The following is a 6,000-nucleotide window of genomic DNA, read 5'->3' on the forward strand; positions in this document are numbered from 1 at the left end:
GCGGCCGTAGGTTGCGTGTGCCGGACGAGTGCTGGCGCACGAGCCCCTGGCATGACCACTGTGCCAGAGGCCTCGGTCCCGCCCCTGCCCTGCCCCGCCCCAGGCCCCGCCCACTCCCCACCCATTTTTCCAAGCCCCGGGACTTACGCGAGCAACCCTTTTAAAATCCGCCCCTAAATGTTGAGAGCAGGCCAGGGTTCTGGTCACCGATGTAAGCCGTCCAGCTGTTAAGCCTGATAACTGGCTGTGTTATCAGCTTTATTTTCAGAGGAAAATTGCCTATTATTGTGCTCCTCTCACTGTACTCAAAATTGAAGTTTTTTACCTATTATTGTGACTCTCTCCATCACCACAACTCAGCTGCACCAATCACCCAATTATCCCTCATTATCCTTTCTTTTTCTTGTTTCCTTCTTCCTTTCTCACACCTCCTCCCAACACCCCATCATACAAAATGCATCAGCACCAGATCTCCATCCTCAACTATAACAAACGCAGACCCATCATCCCCCTATACCCACGACACCACTCTCATATAAAAACTATTCTCCCTTCCATGATCGCCCCCCCTCTTACCCAAATTATTGGTCTTACTGCACTATCTCTTGTCCTCCTCAATGTCCAATCTCTAAACAAAAAGATACCCCTTCTCTGCAACCTACTCTCCGACCAAAACCCAGATATTTGTGCCTTAACAGAGACCTGGCTAAAGGATACCGACTCTGTCCTCCTTAATCAGCTTCCTTCCGAAACATATGATACATTCTCCATCCCCAGGCCAAAAAAGAAAGGAGGAGGTTTACTCTTAATCATAAAGAAAAAGTTCAACATGATTCTCCACTCTACTCCGCCCCCTCCGAAAATTGAAATAGGCCTTTTCAAATCCCCCTCTTTACAATTATGTCTCATATACGCCCCCCCAGGTACCCTACATAACAACCCCTCAACCCTTATAGAATACATTGCAACAAATATCTCCATTGACATTCCAGCCATCATACTTGGAGATTTCAACTTGCATGTTGATAGCTCCCCTCGCACCCCTTCTTGTGACGCTTTTCTTGATTCACTAAATGCTTTAGGATATAAGCAATCTATCCATTTTCCTACCCACAAGGCGGGCCATACCCTCGACCTTCTATTCACCAATGCCCTCATACAAACTGATCACCCTTCCCACACACCCATCCCCTGGTCAGATCATCACCTCATTGAAACCTCTCTTTCCATTAAGACACCCACCTGCCATGACAACACAAACATAACCATTCACTACAGAAAAAATTGCACAAGAGACGACCTTATATCGGCTCTCGCCAACAAACTTGACCACCTAGAGCTCACCAATGCAGACACAGCGCTTACATCATGGTTTGACATCACCAATAGTATAGCCAACACCACCTGTCCCCTACAATCCAAAAGTGTCTGCCCACAAAACAACAAGAGTAAGAAACCATGGTATTCCCAAGAGATAAAAAATCTCAAACAACTCCTTCGGAAATCTGAAAAGATCTGGCGCAAGGATCCCTCACAAACGCACCTGGCACAATTTAAATCCTCCCTAAATCTCTATAGTGACAAACTTAACAAGACAAAGCGAGACTTCTATGCCAACAAAATTCATCAATTCCAATATAACCCTAAAGTATTATACGATTACGTGAATTCTCTCACTAAAACAGCTACCCCTCACATCCCTGATGTAGTAGCCAAATCCAAATGTGAAGAACTTGCCACATTCTTCCAAACCAAAGTGGACAATTTGCTATCCAAGTTCTCCTCCTCTGCCAATCCTACCAACCACTTCGAATCTGACATCAATCAAACAAAAACCAGCAATTACACCAATGCCCTCTCCTCCCTAGACTGCACTTCAACATTAGAAATAGAAACCTTTATCAAGAAAGCCAAACCTTCCACCCACCCATCTGATACCATACCCACTAAACATCTTCTTACAATACCCAACATCATTGCCAAACCTTTAACAAAAATCATCAACCTATCCATTAGCTCTGGACAGGTGCCGCTCCCCCTGAAGCAGGCAATAGTCAAACCTATTCTAAAGAAGCCCAAACTTGACCCTTCTGATCCAGCTAATTATCGCCCCATATCCAATCTTCCATTCATCTCTAAACTACTTGAAAAAACTGTCAACAAACAACTCACAGAATACCTAGAAGAAAATCATATCCTGGCCTCCGCACAATACGGTTTTCGAAAATCTCATAGCACTGAAACTCTTTTACTTTCCCTGACAGACCACATTATCAAAGGATTTGAGAAAGGGCAATCATACATTCTTGCCTTCCTTGACATCTCCTCCGCATTCGACACCGTTAGCCATCCCATTCTCCTACAGCGGCTAACTGAAATCGGTATTACAGGTGTTGCCCACAATTGGTTCAACTCCTACCTTAGTAATAGAGATTACAAAATCCAGCTAGGAAATCACGTATCCAAGGCCATCCCCCTCAACCGAGGTGTCCCTCAGGGATCCTCCCTATCCTCAACCCTATTCAATATTTACATTCTGCCCCTCTGTCACTTCCTCTCCAGTCTAAACCTCCCTCATTACATATATGCTGATGATGTTCAGCTGCTTATACCCATCACTGACTCCCTAGCAAAAACCATGGACTTCTGGAATGAAACCCTCCATTCCATTAACAATCTCCTTTCCTCCATCCACCTTGCTCTTAATACCAATAAAACTGAAATTATGCTCATCTCACCCCAAAGCCAACCGATCCTCCCCCCTTTTCCTCAGTTCCAATTTGCTCAACAAGTCCGTGATCTGGGTATCATTCTTGATGGTCACGTCACACTAAAAAAATTCATAAATAACATTCTAAAAGACGGCTTCTTTAAACTCCACACACTAAAAAAACTCAAACCCTTATTACATCCCCCCGATCTCCGTACAGTTCTCCAAACCACAATCTTCGCCAAAACAGACTACTGCAATTCCCTACTCCTCGGCCTACCTAATAATGCCATCCATCCCATTCAAATCTTACAAAACACCACAGCCCGGATCTTGACCAATTTACGTAGACATGACCATATTACACCTGTTCTAAAAGACCTACATTGGCTTCCAATAGCCTCCCGCATACAATATAAGGCTCTCTCTCTCATCCACAAAGCCCTATACAATCCCGAAATGAACTGGTTCAATGAATCCTTCCGTTTACACCAGTCTAATAAGCCCACCAGACTAGCACATCTAGCAACCATGCCTATCCCCTCTCCTAAACTCTATAAACTCACTTCCACAAGAGCCCGTGCACTATCGATAGCCGGGCCGACCCTCTGGAACAAAATGCCTGTTGAACTACGGCAAGAAGAATGCCTCAAATCTTTCAAGCGGAAGCTCAAGACCTGGCTCTTTGCAAAAGCATACACTTAATTTTTCACTATACCTCACCACTGTTCCCACTCTCCACACTCCTCCCCTGTTTCCCATTCTACCACCCCTCTCTCCCCTCCCCTTTTCCCCGCCACCTTCTTTTCTTTCTCTCTGCCCCCTCTTTCCTCGCTCTCCTCCCTTCTCTTCCCCATCTTATCTCCTAGCCTGATTAAAATTAACCTCATAGCTTTCTTTCTTTTGTACATATGTATATAATTGCAATTCTTGTTTATAATTTTATTGCAAAACCTCCCATATTATTGTTCCCCCCTCTCGTTAATGCCTTGTTATCATGTTTTTACTGTTCAATGTAAAGCGCCATTCCGTGCGCTTGTTTTTGCGTTACAATGTGAACCGATATGATATCCTGGATGAATGTCGGTATATAAAAATTTTAAATAAATAAATAAATTTGGAGCTGGAAGTCGCTGCGCAGACAGTGCCTCCTCGATGCCTTTACGCTGCTGTCCCCTTTTGGAAGAATTATGCACTGTCCTGTTCCCCCTCTCCCCATTCACCTGACTGTGCATGTTCATATTGTGCCCCGCCCTGAACGTAGGCAGGGCGGGCAGTAAATGCCTTTAAATAAATAAGTAAGCGCATGTTGAGTTTCTACAGATAAGTGCACGATGCACCTCCGGATGATTGTAAAGTGCTCTGCTCACGGAAGCTCGTAAATTTCCTAACTGACACTGCCAGCAGTTCTGTTTCCACAATATGATTCTTCACATTTTTACATGTCACGGGGTGGAAAGTTTATAGATAAAGGGCTGTTTTTTTTGCAGCTTATCAGAACCAGATGTAACGTCTCCCATTCACTGCTGTCCTCTCTGAAAAACTGTCTTAGGTGAAATGAAAGCCCTTGAGTAGAAATTTACCAACACGAGGAGACCTTTTCATTGCACTCAAGCCATTGAGGAAAGATACAAGTTTTTTGAATAAAAACCAGAAGAATGTACTCTAAGCAGAGGATTCCTGTTGCTGTGGTTATTACTGACAGTGCCCTGCGTTTTACTGACTGTAAATCAGGATTAAAAGACTTCCACATGACAACCTGCTGCGTTTGGGGTTCTCGCACGCAAACCCACACACACGCGTCTGTCCCATTTGCAAACCTATGATGACGGACAGATTCAAGCAGTGGCCATTTCGTGTGAACCTTGAAGAAATGCTAACTTTCATCTGAAATCTTATCTTGAATTAAAGACATCACAATTCTGAAATCAAGAAGCTGGAGTTTTATTAACAATAATGAAAATGAGAGTGTTAAACATGTCTAAAAAAATTAACATGCAGAGAACACATTTCAAGGTACAATTAAATATAAGCAACATAAAAATATATCAAAATAATTTAAAAAAATATATAATATAAATTTAAAGCAAAAACAATAAAAAACAACGGAAGTTTTAAATATGCAAAACAAATCCTATGCATTTAAATCAATCAATTCAATTTAATTGATAAACATATATCATCATAAAAAATAGCTTAAAATTAACAAAGGATGCATATGCCAATTTCAACATAATTGAAAATTTAAAAAAATGTGCAAAAGCATCCTGTAGTTAAGAGCTCTTACACTAAGTTCAGGGTGTGTGAGGGGAGGAGGATCAGTGACTGTAAGCTCTTACAGTAAGTGCAGGGAGTGTGAGAGCAGGCGACTCAGTGACTGTGAGCTCTTACAGTAAGTGCAGGGAGTGTGAGAGCAGGAGACTCAGTGACTGTGAGCTCTTACAGTAAGTGTCTCAGGGAGTGTGAGGGCAGGAGACTCAGTGACTGTGAGCTCTTACAGTAAGTGTCTGCAGGGAGTGTGAGGGCAGGAGACTCGGTGACTGTGAGCTCTTACAGTAAGTGACTGCAGGGAGTGTGAGGGCAGGAGACTCAGTGACTGTGAGCTCTTGCAGTAAGTGTCTCAGGGAGTGTGAGGGCAGGAGACTCAGTGAATGTGAGCTCTTACAGTAAGTGTTTGCAGGGAGTGTGAGGGCAGGAGACTCAGTGAGCTCTTACTGAAAGTGTCTGCAGGGAGTGTGAGTGCAGGAGACTCAGTGACTGTGAGCACTTACAGTAAGAGTCTGCAGGGAGTGTGAGGGCAGGAGACTCAGTGACTGTGAGCTCTTACAGTAAGTGTCTGCAGGGAGTGTGAGGGCAGGAGACTCAGTGACTGTGAGCTCTTACAGTAAGTGTCTGCAGGGAGTGTGAGGGCAGGAGACTCAGTGACTATGAGCTCTTACAGTAAGAGTCTGGAGTGTGAGGCAAGAGGCTAAATGTATGTGAGCTCTTACAGTAAGTGTCTGCAGGGAGTGTGAGGGCAGGAGACTCAGTGACTGTGAGCTCTTGCAGTAAGTGTCTCAGGGAGTGTGAGGGCAGGAGACAGTGAATGTGATCTCTTACAGTAAGTGTCTGCAGAGAGTGTAAGGGCAGGAGACGCAGTGACTATGAGCTCTTACAGTAAGTGTCTGCAGGGAGTGTGAGGGCAGGAGACTCAGTGAGCTCTTACCGAAAGTGTCTGCAGGGAGTGTGAGTGCAGGAGACTCAGTGACTGTGAGCTCTTACAGTAAGAGTCTGCAGGGAGTGTGAGGGCA

The sequence above is a fragment of the Rhinatrema bivittatum genome, chromosome 1 (genome assembly GCF_901001135.1).
Source record: "Rhinatrema bivittatum chromosome 1, aRhiBiv1.1, whole genome shotgun sequence".
Lineage (NCBI taxonomy): Eukaryota > Metazoa > Chordata > Amphibia > Gymnophiona > Rhinatrematidae > Rhinatrema > Rhinatrema bivittatum.